Here is a 16,756-nt window from a genome sequence, read left to right on the forward strand (position 1 = left end):
GCTGTGTAAAGATGGAAATATCCATGGCAAAATGGTGTGTCAGAGGGATCTTGCTCACCTCATGCCAGCCAGAGAGAGCTTCGAGGGGAAAAGCTAGGGATAAGACATAACCTTCCAGGTCGTTTCCCCAGAGACCTACTTGTTCCAACTGGGTTCGGCCTCCCAGCAGCCATCCAACAATAAATTCATCAAAGTTTGTACTCTTGTGATCCAATCACTTTCCAGATGCCCACCTTGAACACACGGGTCTTTGGGAGATACTTTTGACCCAAACTGTAACATTTCACCTCTGGCCCCACAAAGGCCCGTCTCTGTATTATTATGCAAAATGTTTCAGTCCGTGTCCAAGAGTTGCTAAATCCCAATAGTTCCAGCCCTTGGATTTCTTAAAATTCCAAGTTAAAGTCTCTTAAGAAATTCAGATGTAAGCTCCTATGAAATTCCATGATAAAGTTATATACCTTAACAAATCATAGGAGGTCAGAGGCAGGGTAAATAGACCTACTCCAGAAGAAGGAATAAGGAAAGAGCAAAGAGGAATTTGACCAAAGCAAGAGTGAAACCCAGCAGGAAAACCGTGAAATCACACAGCTCCATTTCTGGTAACCGGGGTCCATGATGGGGTCTTGTGAGCACCAGAGGGCTTGGACAGTCTTGCCCCTATGCCTCTCTTTGGCTGACTCTGCTCACTGCTTACAATTTTTTTCAGCAGATGTTTCACAATCCTAGCATCTCTAACTTCTTGTGGTCTCTGCTGCAGTTTCAACTTTATTTTCATAACTTCATGCAAACCTTCTCGGGGGCTGCCTGCAGGGAATTGGACCTTGTCATGCATTGCCTAGCTTGCCAGGAGCTCCTCTGAAATCTTAGTGAAAACCTCTATTCCCCCTAACTCTTCCATTCTGCATGCCTGCAAAACCAGCATTATGTTGATGATGCCATGGTCTGAAACCAGCTCAAGCAATAGCTGGGTCCAATGGTATGATGGCTACAATATCATCTGAGTGCCTGGGTGGCTGGGCATGATGAAATGTATCCTAGGGAAACAACTTCAAGCATCCCTCTGCAAACAAGGTGACCTCGTGTACTCTGATCACCACAGACTCTTTCAAAGGTGTTTGAGCCTGCAAGAAATAGAGTCAACCAGCTCCTGAGAACCACTCAGGAGATCTTTTCAGTCCAAAGTACCTGTCTTTATTTTTAATGGTGCTGATCTCTTTAGCAACAACACCCTCCTTGAATGGTCACTCCCTTGTTTTCTAGTTGAACAGAAAGTTTTAAAAATCTTTCTGTTTTGTGTTTTGCTTCTGGTTTTCGCTGTAAGTCTGGACAAAGGCTGCCAGAGGTCAATGTGGTATAGGAGAAATATAACTCCTGACTTGTTAGATGTCAAATGTGCTGGGCCCATGGTCCCACAACAATAAGGAGTGAAGTCGCAAACCAAAGGAAGAAGTTAGGAGAGTTTTGTTGGAAATAAGGAGAGAAGAACAGCTCCTGGATTTACGGATGAGCTCCAAGTGAGTGGCCACTGAGGCCCTTTGTGAGGGATAATTTGTGCAGCAGTCTTAGCATGGGTAGCATGTGGGTGAAACCACCATCAACCCCTAGGATTATAAGTATAGCCATTTAGATAATATTAATCCTATAGGGAAACGAGTCACACAGCAAGGGTTCATGGAAGGAACAAAGCCATTGTGGGCGATGGACTGGTCCAGACGCTCTGGTCACCCACCTGGGTGACTAAAACCTATCAGACTTACTGGATCAGGTGGTACTAATCACAGTATAACTCCAAGCTGCTGTTTATCCCTTACCAAGGCATGTACACCTGACTTTGCATCTTTCTCTTGAGGCCTGGCCTTCCTCAGATACACATCCAGCCACAATTCTGATGTCTTTATTTTTTGTGCTGACTTCCTTGAGGGCCCAGTCTCTTGACTGTATATTAATTTCTATCTATCTTTTATTTATATATATATATATATTTTTTTTTTTTTGGTACTGGAAATAGAACTCAGGACCTTGTGCTAGCCAGGCAGGCACTTGTGCCGCTGAGCTATACCCCTGGCCCTAATTTCTATCTAACTTAGGTGCTATAATACACATGCCATAGATTAAAGGTCATCCTGCCTTGCAATTTTCTCCACCAGATAAACTAGCCCATCACCTTTAAATTCAGCCTCTGGCAAAGTCTCAGAGCATGGACAGAACATACACAAGGTCTTTGCCAGGATGTGACATGAATGGCCTCCTGTCCAATTCCCAGGAGAGCCCTTGTTCCATTTGAAGGCCTCCTGCGTCTGGCCTTTAGTCTCTGTAATTCTGTCAGCATTCTGGTCTTTTGTGTTCACATCAGAATTGTCTAGTAATCTCTATTACAACATTCTAGGGCTTCTCTAGCTGACAACACCCAAATTTTCTGAATTTCTGCAAATAGTTCTAAAGGCTTGTGAACTACATGGTCTGGTATAATTACAGCAATGACCTCACTTCTCTGGTATCAATTTTCTGTGTTAATTTTTTCTTACTGCAACACAACTCTTACAATAACCAACCTGCAGAAGGGAAAGATTATCTTGGCTCTTGAGGTTTTAGTCCATCATCAATTGGCTTCAAGGCAGAAACTTCATGGTAGAAAAGCTGCTCACATTGTGGCAACCAGGAAGTAGAGAAGGTAAAAGAGCCAGAGAAAGTGGTAGGGGCAGGAGACAAGATACAACCTTCAAATCTCCTGGTGCCCTACTTCTACCTGGGCCCCTCCTCCTAATGGCCTATTTAGCTATCAACTCATCAATGGTTTCATCCATTAACGAGGTTAGCACTCTCATTATCCAGTTGCCTCTCTAGGCCCCACCTCTAAACATTGCTGCATTAGGAATCAATTCCTCAACATATTAAGTTGGAAGGGGGGTGCTTCCTATTTAAACCACAGCATGGTACTAGAAAAAGAGGATATTTATCCAAGACATAATAATGTTGAACCTTACTATACAAAAATTAATTAAAAAAGGATCATTGACCAAAATGTAAGAGATAAAACTATAAAACACTTAGAAAACAACATAAATCTTCATGAATTTGGGTTAGGCAAAATATTCTTAGGCACAGCATTAAACACAGAAGAGAAAAAATATAAATTGTATTTTATAAAATTAAAAATGTCTGTGTTTCAAATGATGCTAGCAAGAAAGTGAAAAGACAACGCACAGTGTGGGAGAAAAATACTTACAAGTCTTATATTTGGTTTCTCACCTGTTTTCAGAATATATACAGACCACTTAAAGCTTAACCATAAAAAGATAAACAGTCCAACTGAAAAACAGGCAAAGAATCTGAATGGAAAATTCTTCAAAGAAGGCATCAGAATGGTCAATAAGGACCTGAATACATGCTCATCATTATTTATTAGGTAAATGTAAATTAAAGGCACAATGAAAACACAATTCCCATCTGTTAGTATGGTTATAATTTTTCCAAACATTTTAAAAATAAAACACAAATGTCAATAATGTGGTTAAATGGGAATCTTCAAACATTGTTGATGGGAATATAATTTGGTATGTGCTTTGGAAAATGTACACAAACACATAAAATGTTTCTAGCAGAATTGCTCATAATAACCAACAAGTGGCAAAAACTGTTGATTGATGTAATAAAATGTTGTGTATCTATTAAGTAGAATATTATTGGGCAAATAAAAAATTATTTAGTTTACAACATCCTTGTGACAGAAGTAAATTATGAAAAACATGAACAATCCCCAAAGTAGGCAAATGAAGAGAAGCAGAAAGACTAGTGGCTGCTTAGGGCTGGAAGGGCTAGAGGAAAAGAAGAGTAACTGCTAAGGGGCAGGGAGTTTCTTGCTGGGACAATGAAAGTGCTCTGATTGTGGTGGTGGGTGCACAATTCTGTGTGTGTACTAGAAAACATTAAATCCACTTTGATTCTTCTCTGCCTCAACAGGGGAAGGGATGAATTAAGATAAATATTTAAAACAACTACTTCTGTATAACTGCAGAAATAATATTTATACACATAGAGAATGATATTAGATACCATATAACAGAAACTGCAAATCTTATAATACCTACTGAGTTCTTTAAATACATCTGCTCATTTAATGTTCTTAACGTCTGTATCAGGGTGAAGAACCAGTAGTTTAGAGAAATGTTATTGTTATGGCTTTCATCTAGATGTCCCCCCCCAGTGTCATGTGCTCATAGGTGGGGCTTTTCAGAGGTGGCTTGATCTAGTATGTGACTGTGGGTTAAGGGTATGTGAATATCGATTAAAGGTGTGATAACCAAATTAGTCCACTGATCGGGTTAGCACAGTTCTGGTTGTGGATAACAGGAAGGCCCACCCTGGACGTGGGTGGTAACACCCAAAAGCCTTGTGGTTTGGACGGCATAAAAGGGAAAGTGAGGCTTGCTGCCCCTGCTTCCTGCCTGCCTTACTGTGGACTGTTTCTCCTCTGCCATGTCCCCAGTTGACTATGGACTGAAACCTCTACAAACTGTGACCTGAAATAAACCTTTCCTTCTTTAACTTGTACATGTCTGGGATTTTGTCCCAGAAGCAAGAAATGTAACTAAGAAAGCTACACCGTTTCCAAATTTACAAATCCTATAAGTGGTGGAGCTGAGACTTAGAAGAAAAGCTCTGAGCTGTGTGGTGAGTCATTCTATGGAGCTAACTGTAAAGCAAACAAGGGAAGTCATGGGACTGGGAGTTAGGAAACCAGCTATATCTGGCTGTACCATTCTCTGACTTCTGCAGCCTTGCACATGCTCAGCCTCTTTGCTGTCTTTCAACCTTAAATTCAGGGCATTATAATACACCGGTGATCTACAGAATGTATTTGAGGTATAGTAGGTTTTCGGGGAAGTAAAGATAGTACACAGAAGTGAGTCTCATAGATACGCTAAAACAACATTTTAAAAGTTTATATTTTGAAGACTTTTTCCAGTTCTTTAATAGGAGTATTTGTTCTCCGAAGTTATAACCAATACCTGAGACTGGGTAATGTATAAACCAAAGAGGTTTATTTACTTCACAGTGTTAGAGTCTGAAAATTCAAAATCACGTGACCTCTTTTGCTTGGCTTCTGGTGAGGCGCTCATGGTACATGGTAGCACGTAGAAGTCTACAGAATGGATCATGATATTACACAGTAAGACAGGAAGCCAAATGTGGGAAGAACCAGGCTTGCTCTTTTGTAGTAATCATCTGGTGAGAACTAACCAGAGTCCCACGGGATCTGCATTGACTCCTTCCAAGGCCAGTGTCCCTAGTAAGGTAATTTTTCCCCAGTTGGCCCCATCTCTTAAAAGTTTCATCACCTCCTACATTGCCATGCTGGAAATCAAGCTTCCAAAAGATGAAGTTTTGGAGAACAGATTCAAGACATATCCAAACTGTACCATTAGACATTGTCTCAGCCGAAGAAGGAGAGAGAGCACACAGCATTGTTACTTGGCAGAGGAGTTTCGAGTATAATTTAAGAACATAGTTTGGGCAGCTTTATCATAGGTATCTTCTGTAGCCCTTATTGTTACCATACATACCAAGCCTATGCTCCCAGAACATCAAAGATTGAAGTAGTGAACCAAAGGATGAGGTTAGGAGAGTTTCATTGGAAATAATAATAGCTCCCAAGATTCCAGGAAGGGTCCTGAGTGAGTGGCTGCATGGTCTCTCAATTCAGAGCTAATTACAGACAAGCAGAGTACAAGAATCACTGTTATTTCTTGGGCACGTATCACAAGTGGCTCTGTAGATTGAAAATGACCATTTGCAACTCAGGCTTCTGACCCAGTTCTTCAACATGTAGGGCTGAAAGGAAACTGGGATGTTAGAGGAAAAAAAGTAGCTGGTCATTTTGTATTTTAAATTCTGCTAAACTCAAGAGTTTAGTAGGGAATGGCTGTGCCTCATTTTAGGAGGGACTGGGCTGCATTCAATATTTTCCAGGGAAGTTCATTGCATTTTAAATTCCTCGAAACTCAGGAGCTTAGTAAGAAGCAACTGCAACTCACTTCAGTACTAAGGGGGCTATCTTCCATGTTGCTTGAGGAAGTTCATCCTTGATCGAAGTCCCTGTTCACTGTCTGTTCTTATTTTAATTTCCATCAATATGGCCGATTACCCAACCCTATTACAGGCTCTTGCTCCAGCCAACTGCCTCACTCATAAGCTAAGTAAATGAATTATTCTTTACATTGTGACCTCAAACTTTTAAGTTTATGTAGCCAGGTTTCAAAATATACAATATAGATAAATATCATGTACCAGTTAAAATGATTTAATAGAGAAGTCAGGAGGAGCCACCTGTGTGTGAACACCTTACGCTCATGTCTGAGACTTTGGGAGAGTCCAGTTACCTCCTGAGGAGCCTCACAAGGTCCCAAGAAGCTTATATTCTCATGGTTACCTCAGGCTCCCAGGTATAGTGTCTTCTAAATTATTGCAGTTCACACCTCTTTTTTCTATTGTGTGGTTTTCCACATAAACTCGTAAGATGCAGGGCCAGTGCCTTTTTAATCTTAAAAATGCTTAAGCCATTTCCACAGCTTTGTTTTACATGCTGTCTTATGCACTTCTGCCATTCCTAGGTTAAATTCCCGATTCACAGTATCTCAGAATGAGACCTAATTTAGAAACAGTGTCATTGCAGATGTAATTAAGATACTGGAAGTAGATGGGTCTCAAATCAAATATGATGAGTCTTCCTAGAAAAAGAGGAAATTTGTACAGAGACACACACAAACAACCGTGCTGAAAATGCAAGTAGGGATCAGGGCGATACAGTAGAAGCCAGACTCCAGCAAACCTACAGACGCTGGACCAGAGGCGTGGAAAAGGTGCTCTGCTTTTCTCCCTCAAACAGCCCTCAGAAAGAACTGGCCCTATGGACACCGTGATCTGACTTCCAGCCCTCAGAACTGGAGATAAAAATTTCTTACATTTAAGACAGCCACTGAGTAGTGCTTTGCAATAGCAGCTCCAGAAAGCCAACAGAAGCTCCCATCATTGTCCTAGGCCCTTCCATTCTTTCCCTTTTCTCCCCTCCTGTTGTTTTATTTTTAATGTATAGAGAAGTTTTGTTTTCACTTTGGACCTTTGGCTCCCACTAATCCATGCCCTCTGGATCCTGCTTTGCTCTCACAGGTAGTCAAAAGCTCTCTTATTCCTTCTATAAGAATAATTCTGGTGACAACAGATAAATTAATAAAATTTTCACTGCCTTACATTTAGCTGAAATTCATGGCTATTAACAGTTGAAAGAAATGTGGAAGTTAAATTAGATTATATTTCTGTTTTTGTTTTTTGTTTTCTCATCCTAAGGAACAGATATCCAAAGGAGTGGTTTGATGAAAGCACAGATAACTAAAAGCTATATTTAAGGTCAAACTATTGTTTTGTTAACTTGGCTTGGTTTGGGATGGAGAATTTTGTTATTATTATTGCTGTTAGTTAATTTAATTTATTTTTTGTATCACAACGTATCTATAGGAAATATCTCCTTTTTATAGAGAAGTTATGGTATAAACAATATCTTGAAAATCATTGATTCATGTCCTAGCCTAATAATTGAAGAAACTTTAATGCAATTGTGAAATTCTGAAGAGATTTTATTCATTAATTGTATTTGACAAACAAAAACCCACTATATTTGTCATGTACAACAGGTTTCCAAATATGTACACATTATGGAATAGCTAAACCAAGCTAACTACCACATGCATTTTCTCATGTACTCACTTTTTATGTTGAGAACACAAAACCTACAGTTTTGTCACAAGATTTGGGGCTGCTCAAGTCTCCTTCTGGAGGTGGTTTCTGTCCTGAGCAAGGAATTGGTCAAGATAAGCCCAAATGGTACCAAAGTTTTATTTATTTATTTATTTAATTTTATTTTGGTACCGGGAATCGAACTCAGGACCTTGGGCTTGCCAGGCAGGCGCTTATGCCACTGAGCTATATCCCTGGCTGCTAACAAAGTTTTAATAGAGGTAGGAAAAGAAACTGGCTCTGCAGAGTGAATTTGAGCCAATCATAAGTAAGAAAAGAAGCACACCCTGCAGCATGAGGGCTGGTCACCATAGAAGGGAGGGCATAATGGCAAATCTCAGTGGTGACTGTTATTATTATGTCATCCACCTTTCAGGCTGACTTCAGGTCTGGGCCATCCTCTCAGAAACCTGCTCAAATTCTTATGAGAAGTCCATGTGCAGAGCTTTGGGACTGCCCTGGGAATGTGTTCTGGGATTTTGTAATTAACAGGTCACACCTACTTCCCCAGCCACCTTGCCATGCCCTAGTCTCCTGTCTCAGTCTTAGCAAATTTTCTTAATAAAATACATTGTAATTAGTAATAGTCACCATGTTGTACAATAGATCTCTTTACTTTATTGCTCTTAATTAATGGAAATTTTATGACTTTACCCAACATTTCCCTACTGTCCTGGGCCCTGGCAACCAATATTCTACTGTTTCTGAATTTAATTTTTTTAGCTTGTACATATGAATGAAATCATGCAGTTTTGATTTTCTGTGCCTGACTTTTTTCATTTCACATAATATGATCTAGATTCATTCATGTAATCATGGATCTCCTTTGTTTTCAAGGCTGAATAATATTCCCCTGAGCATATACACTATATTTTCTCCATTCATTGATGGACATTTAGGTGGTCTCCATATTGTAGCTATTGAGAATAATGCCATAATGAACATGCAAGTACATCTATCTCCTTAACATATTAATTTTATTTCCTTTGGATACATACCCAATGTTGGGACCACTAGATCATATGATAATTCTCACTTTAATTTGTTAAGGAATTTAGACAGTGTTTTGTATAATGACTGCACTAATTTACATATGTACTCATGGTATATGATAGCTCCTTTTTCTCCACATCATTGCCAGTGTGTTATCTCCTGTTTTTTTTGTTTTTTTATAAAAACCATCTTAAAATATGTGAGGTTTCAAAATCCCTAATTATTAATGATATTGAGCATTTTTTCATATATCTGTTGATCATTTGTCTTTTTAAATAAATGTCTATGCAGTTCTGTTGCTCATTTTTAAATCTGGCTATTTGTGTTCTAGTTATTGAGTTATCTGCTTTCATTTTATGTTTTGACTATTATCAGATAAATGATTTGCAAATATTTCCTCCTATTCCATCGGTTGTTTCTTTATTCTCTTGATTCTCTCAATTGCTGTACAGAAGCTTTTTGGTTTGATATAATTTTATGTACCTATTTTTGCTTTTGTGGCCCATACTTTTGGGGTCATATCCAAAACCAATAGTACTTAGATTAGTGGAGCTCTTCCTCTATGTTTGTCCAGTAATGCTATACATTTAGTCCTAGGTCTTTAATCAGCTTGAAGTCATTTATACGTGGTGTGGGTTAAAGGTGTAATTGATATACTGTTGTTCTAATACAGTTTATTAAAGAGGCTATTCTTTTCCTCAGTGTATTTTATAAAAAATACAATAGTCAATTGTAAATGTTTGGACTTCTTTCTTTCTCTTTTGTTACACTGGTCTATGTGCCAGTTTTCAGGCTAGTATGATGCTGTCTTGAGTACTATAGGTCTATAGTTGATTTAAGGATATAGAAATGTGGCACCATCACTTTATACTTTGGCTGAAAATTGGTTTGCCTTGTTGGAGTATTTTGTTATTGCATATAAGAGATTTTAGAACTCACAGGAAGATATTGTTATTTTTTGTTTTCAGATTGGAAAACTGGGCCCTTATTAGATAAATGTCTAAAGTGTTCTAGCAAATGATTTATATCAGAAAGTTGTTGTATCTTAGTATTTTAAAAATTTTTTATTAGTTCCTTTAATTTATTAGTGCATGTGTGTAATGCATACTGTTTACATTCCTTCATTCCTTGTGGACAGCTGGTACATGTGCATAACATATTTTGATTGCTTTTTTGCAACTGCGTTTACCTTTTTCCCCTTCTCCCTCCTCCACCCATTTCTTGTTCTCTTTCCTTTTTTTTTTAATTTAGTATACGTCTGCAGTACATAATGTTTGCATTCCTTGTGAGGAGTTGGCATTTGTGCATAATACCCACATTTTAGGGTGGAGAATTTAATTAAACACTTTAAAAAATATCAAGACATGTAAGCAATATCCTTCCATTGACTTTCATCTCTGTCTCCACCATACTGTGGCTAACCATTCTAAAATTTAAATTACATCATTTGTCTGCACCCAAAATCTTCTAAATTGCTCTCTTTTGCCTGCAGAGTTCTTAATCTATGGTTTGAATACCTCAATGATCTGAACACAATCTATTTTTCCAAAAATACAATCTAACCTATATATTCCTACCACATTCTCTATGGCTGAAAACAAAACGAAACCAGAAAAACTATAGTATGTACTACTCTTACACATTCTCTCCACTTTCTTCATCTCGTGCCTTTGATCATGTTCTCTTTGCTTGAAGCGACTTTCCCAGCCCTTGACTCCATGTAGCCGTGCCTTCTCTGTACCTCATGGAGCATCTAACTGCTACTTCAGTTGAGAAATATCTAAGTGGGCAGAGGTCGGGAGGGGATTTTCTTATTTCTGAACTCCTCCAGCACTTTGTCACTATGTTTCTATGAGATGTGTCCTCTTGTATTAGTTGTTTGTATCTTATTGTATCCCATTTCTTATTATTGGATCCCAAAATTTGAAATAGTAGCTAAGGAGCTTTATTTTGGCCAAGATTAACCTGTCACTTCTCATATCCTCCTCCAAACGGTTCATTCTATGTATTCTATGAAGTGATATCTTGTGCTGTTGCATGCATTTATTCATATTTTCTGTCAGTTGTTCTGCTGTATCTTTTATTAATTATGCTGTAGTATGTGAGTTTAATGTTTTACCCTATCAAGCAGCAGTGGGATGGAGTCAGTAAATTTTCTTTGGAGGCTGTTACTTTTTGTCTCACAGCATCCTGTTGAGGTTTCCTTGAGGTGAGTGATGGAATATTAAAGAGGAAGACAGGACTAGAAGGGAAAAAAAAACTGATTGTCTCATCCCATTGCTAAGACTAGAGTGAGGAATCAGGGGACTCGTTTTTACTTGTGGGCTCTGAACTGAGGAATGAAGGTATTTGCATATATTAGACAGAAGCAGGAGTGTTCTCAATTCCAACAGTACTTCTTCCAAAAGAAAATGAATTCACAGAAAAGCAGGCTATCCAGTGGCAATGTTTACATTTCTGATTAATTAGCAAGCTATAGGAACTCCTTTAGCTGGTCAGCTGATGATGACGTAGGCTCTTGGTACATTGTTGAGAAGGATTTACTGCAATTAAACTCCCGATCTACTGTATCTAGCTGCATGGTCATGTTCTGGATTTATAGGCACGGCTTTAGAATAGAAAACGACATGGTTTCAAATACAATGTCTAGGTAATTTAAGAAAAATCTTTATTTCTTTCCATTTGACAAGAATATAAAGTTTTCATCCAGCCTTATGAAGCTCAAATCCTTGTACTGTTGTGGCAATCTACAGTTCAGAAAACTTGAGCTTTAAAGACTGGAAAGGAATTCTGTTTCACTGACACTGCATACCCATTAGCCTTACTTCTCCAGTAAACTGTGAGGTCAAAATCACTTGTGTCCTGTAAATGTAATTAGAAATGTCACTCTGGCATGAAAGAGTCCACAACCAATCAGCATATTGTAGGTTAGAGAATTTTATTTGCATTTGTCTTCCTTCCCTCTGAAGAATGAATTTCCAGTTAGGAAAGGAAGACCAGCGTGAGAATTTTGTCCTATTTCATTTTCTTGTGAGATGCTCAGATCCATGAGATGCATTTAATCATGGACATTGCTGCTGGCACATTTCAGAATACAGTCAAACAAACCAACATTCCGTAGTTATGAGTTTACTGACCAAGAATGGAAGAAGGTAAAGATCAGTGATTTGCTTTCTGCATTTTACTATGTAAGCAGGGCAGCAGACTCGCTCAAGGGAAACTGCTGCTTTCAAAAGGCAAACATTCACAGAAGAGAGAACTAGGATTTCACTTTGCTTTCATAGATCCAGCAACACCTAGGGATTCTCTGCAGTGTTGAACTTAAGGTTTAATATGTGGCCATGGAAAAATATTGAAATTCTACAGATCAACAGTGTTAAAGTTCATAGCCAACCAGTCCATATGACCACTTTGTTCAAATATCTGTTTTGTCTATTAAAAACATATAAGATGGGCAAGTTACTTGGTCAGTGATTTCCTGAGAGGCTGAAAATCATAATGTCTTTAAAAAGTTTTTATAATGCCCACATTTCCTGAGAGAATCAGAATCGCTGCGGTGGGTAGGTAGCTGATGAATTATGCACTTGAGGTTGAGAAAATCAATTTCAAATGACTTTGATTTGCAGTTATGTCTGAGGACCAGTTGAGTAAACCACCTTTCTCCAGCTGTTGGTCAAAGGATATTGAGAAATCACTTCAGTGTTCCTATATTTTTTTAAATTTTGATGAATTTATTCCTTATATGGACCTGTGAAGAAAGTAGAATGTTGTGTCACAAATTTACCTAGCTTAATAAATTAACTCTTGTCTCCAACCCTGTAATAAACCACAGCACCACTATCATTGTTTCCTTCTCAAACACACCATTCATTTGGCTTTATCTAGTTTTAGTGATATATATAGTGGGATAATTAAAGTATTGAAGCTCTTCTCCAGTGTTAGATCGTCCAATATGAAATTGTTGTATGTTCCTGAGCATATTTTATGGTTGAGGATCTTAGAGTCTAGTGAAGAAAAAATAAATTTTAAAATAGAATGTAATTTTGTGTAGTATTAAGTGCAATAATAATTTTTCAATGCAAGATAAGGAACAAAAATGATAGACATGATGGGAATTTCCAGAGAAAGTTTTTCTGAGAAGGAGTCAATTCAGATGAGAATCCTAGTAGTAGAGCCATTACCTGTTTCATTTTTAGAACTGAATAGGCAAGAAGGTTGTGCCTCATTCAATCTAAAGAATGAGCCTCTACAGCAATACATTCTTGGAATGTTCTAAGAGCAGTGAGGTCACCGTGGCTGAAGTCCAAGCACAAGAAACCAGCTAGGAAGACTGAGCTGGGATTTAAAGAACTGGGGTCTGCGAGTCTTGATGAAAAGCTCAGACTTCTTTCTCCATGCTGACCGGCACTCAGAATTTGGTCAGAGAGGTGATATGATTTAGTTTATATTCTATAAATATCAAGTCTTCTAGGGGGAAAGTAGATCATGGGATCCAAAGGTGGAAGCAAAGCAGACAAGAGAGTTCTTCTTAAGAGGTGGAGATTGAAGACCTCTGAAGAAAGGCTCAGAGTCTAGATATATTTTAAAGGTCAACCTGCTAGCAAAGGTGGACCTTTGCTAATAGATTGGCAATGGGGATTAAGGAAACTAAGGGTCACTGATTCATACCTATATTTGGTTTGAGATACTGGGTGGATAGTACAGTCCTCTGCTGTCATGCAGACCAAGGTGAAGAATCAAAAGTTCAGCCTTAGGTTTGCCACAGTAAAATACCAATCAAACTGCAAGCAAAGATATAATGTGGGCAACTGGATTCATAAATCTGGAGTTCAGTGTTCAGGTCACACAAACAGATCCAGAAGTCATCAACAAGATGCACATTTGGATTGACTTTGATGCCTTCAGCTTTTTTTTCTGTTTCCTTTCTTCTCTCCAAAATTACTCCCACCTTCCCTTTTTTATGACTTCTGCCTCCCTTCCTTTGCATCCTCCTCTGCCATATACACATACTTCCAGAATCCACAGGCCTCTTACTTTTGCTCCCTGTATTTTTTCACTATGAGATTTGTTATTTCTAGCTTAGAAATGTACGTTTATAATAGACCATTCATATTCTACCTCATCATTCCTGAGGTTACTTCTCCCTTTTTGGGCTTCTATTTTCTCACTTGCAAAATATGGACAGGTTATGTCAGTGCTTGGGAAGAGAGCATGGTGGTTTTTCTGTGCATAGCATCATTATTCTTGTCAATGACTACATTTAGGTAAGTTCCCCTTGAAAAAAGTGTCCATGAGCAGAAATGGATACTGAAAAAACAATGGCCTAGGATGATCTTTCTGTTACTTTCCATAACCGAATTCAATTTTCCATGAAACACATGTACACTGAGGGAATACAGTCGGGGTGACTGGTGAGTGAGGCCTACAATTAAGGCTCAATATAATGTACAGTCTTGACACCTGATAAAATCAGTAGGGCTTTAAAAGACCTAATCTTCAACTCCCCTCCCCGCTGTGCTTTCACAGATGAGATTCCTTGGCAAAAACCCTCCTTATGAAAGGAACCGAGGATAGTCCTGCTTATCCCTGAATAATGGGTTGCAATCTCATGCCAGACTATGGAATCTTTCACACGTCGATGACACGTTCCTGAGTGAACCAGGGGGCACCTCATCCTTTTGTCACTATGATATCTGATTCGCATGGCCCCTGTTTGTCTACTCTGTCTCTAAGTACAAGTCCTCTATGGGTTTCCATAATTGTGGCATCACCCTCCCTCAGATCTGATTATCCTTGACTAATAAATTGCACTCAATCTCTTCTGTCTCGTATCATGAGTCACCATCTCCATTAATGTAGGTGAGGAATCCCTCCTTCCCCTCCTTCACCAGTGAGGTGAGCAAAACACTGAGTGAGACACATTTGTGTAGAAATTTTTAAAGCCGACATGTAATTTTGTTGCTTCCTTGTCATATGACATCACAGTGGCTGGACAGGCGTGCCTGGAGTTCTGGGGCCACTCTGGTAGGCACTTACACAAGGTGGAGAAAGATCAGCACTGGTTGGCCCTTCTCCCTGAGATTATGGAGAGACTGAATACAATTTAGCCTAAGCTAAGATAAAAGGGGATTTGTATTGAGGAGGGGAGAGCTTCTAGATACCAGCACAAGAAAAAGAAAGTAAACAGCATTGTTTTAGTTCTATATGTAGAATAAATGTCTTATATATTTTTCTGCTTTAACTTTTATCACAACCTTACAGGACTCATAATTACCTTTCTTCTTAGAAGAGATTTAGAAACTTTATTAGGATCAGCTAGTAAAGTGAGGTTTCTCACCCTCAGCATTGCTGACATTCTGAGCTGGGTGGGGATGATTCTCTGTAGTAGAGGCAGATGGGAGAAAGTGCCGTCCTTTGCATTATGGGATGTTTAGCAGTATCCTTGGCCTCTTCGCAGTAGCAGTTCCTCAGTCATTACAATCTCCGATGTCTCCAGTTTTGCCAAATGTCTCCTGGGGGAACAAATAGACCTTAGCTGAGAACCACTCCAGTAGAGTCACAGGCATGAAATAAAATACAAGTCCATCTGGCTAGCTCAAATGTCTATGGGGTCATTTCTCTCCTACTGATGGAATGGAGGGTTCTCAAAGTAAGCAGCGGTGGCCCTTCCTGACTTGGCCTGGGACCTACGTAGCCTGTGCAGTGGATCAGGAAAGACAGATTCTCATTTCCCTCACTCACTTACCAGCACAGTCATCTGGCTCCGAGCAGCACAGCTCGCAGTGTTTAAATTTCCATATTCTATTACTAAATAGCTGAGACAGTCCTCCCCACAGAGGATGCTCTAAATAAATTATAGGTCTGAGCTAGCGAGTGATGAGTCTGATGAAGGTCACGATGAGTCTTGCTTTACTGCTATTAAGAAAAAACAAAACCCTGGTTAACCACATGGACCATATGGGGAATAAATCAAGGAAACTTAAATATCTACTAGAAGGAATTTCTGAAGCCAGGAAATGTAGCACACGCTTGCTCTTCTGCCAACCTGTGAAAAGACTCATGTCTGACTCATGGTGAACTGTGTCCTATGGCCGGGAGCCAGAAGCTTCTGGTGAGGCCAGGGCACGAAAGGAACATATGTCTACTAGGCTGGCTCCTGCCTCTTCATTAAGGGACAGAAATACCACATCAGCATGCCAGGCCTTGGAAAAGCAGGCTAAAGGTCTGGACACTTTAGTTACTACAAAATCCTTCTGGTCTCAATGTCTCACTCAGAGAAGGAGAAACAAGAGGAAGCCACTAACCTTGGAGCTCTTGAGGTGTCCGGAGAGACTTCTCTTCCCTGAAGCTGCTTAATCTGTGCTGACATGCTCCTCTACTTGTGAAGATGGCATCTGTAGTTTTGCTGAAATTCTGCTTCCCTCAGACAAATGTTTAAAGAAAAGGAAAACTCCACAGTCCATAAGGAAGGAGAGAAATGGTACCACCATCTCCCCTAGTGGACCTCCGCCCTTTCCATCATTCCAACTGTTCCAGCACCACCTCACTCCTTCAGCCAATTGACAAAGGTCCTCAAGTAAATCACGACAGGCATACAGGCCCCACAGGGCCAGCAGTGCTCAACCTCCTGACAACACAGTTATTTAAACTTGAGTCTACATGTTGAGTTACCCAGGTCACAATTATTAGACCACAGCCCAAGAAAAGGGGCTGGAACTGCCCCTCCCCATGTGGCATACTCCTTCCTTCAAGTTCCTGAATTGATTGATTTTCCTTTTCAAGGTTTCCAGTGCCGTTTCATTTTAATTCACGTCATTGAAAATTTGGTGAGGATGCAGGCTTAGCCATGTGTTTCGGAGAATAGTTCAAAGTCATTAAGAAATGGATGTGGACGGGGAGACATCTGAAGATTTCAGTCTAATACGTACAGTAATCAGGCAACATGATTTTATTTTTCTGAAAGAAAGCA

At 39.4% G+C, this 16,756-nt stretch overlaps 1 long non-coding RNA gene across 1 annotated transcript; it reads right to left on the reverse strand.

Annotated features, from left to right (window-relative positions):
- Positions 1 to 11,723: 11,723 nt before the first annotated feature.
- Positions 11,724 to 16,400, reverse strand: LOC102008655. Its single transcript, XR_001234777.1, has 4 exons — positions 16,092 to 16,400; positions 15,533 to 15,702; positions 15,062 to 15,299; positions 11,724 to 12,535 (listed from the first exon to the last, which is right to left on the reverse strand). It is a non-coding gene; the product is annotated as an uncharacterized LOC102008655 (long non-coding RNA).
- Positions 16,401 to 16,756: the final 356 nt, after the last annotated feature.

Source organism: Chinchilla lanigera, unplaced genomic scaffold (assembly GCF_000276665.1).
Source record: "Chinchilla lanigera isolate Chin_1 unplaced genomic scaffold, ChiLan1.0 scaffold00033, whole genome shotgun sequence".
NCBI lineage: Eukaryota > Metazoa > Chordata > Mammalia > Rodentia > Chinchillidae > Chinchilla > Chinchilla lanigera.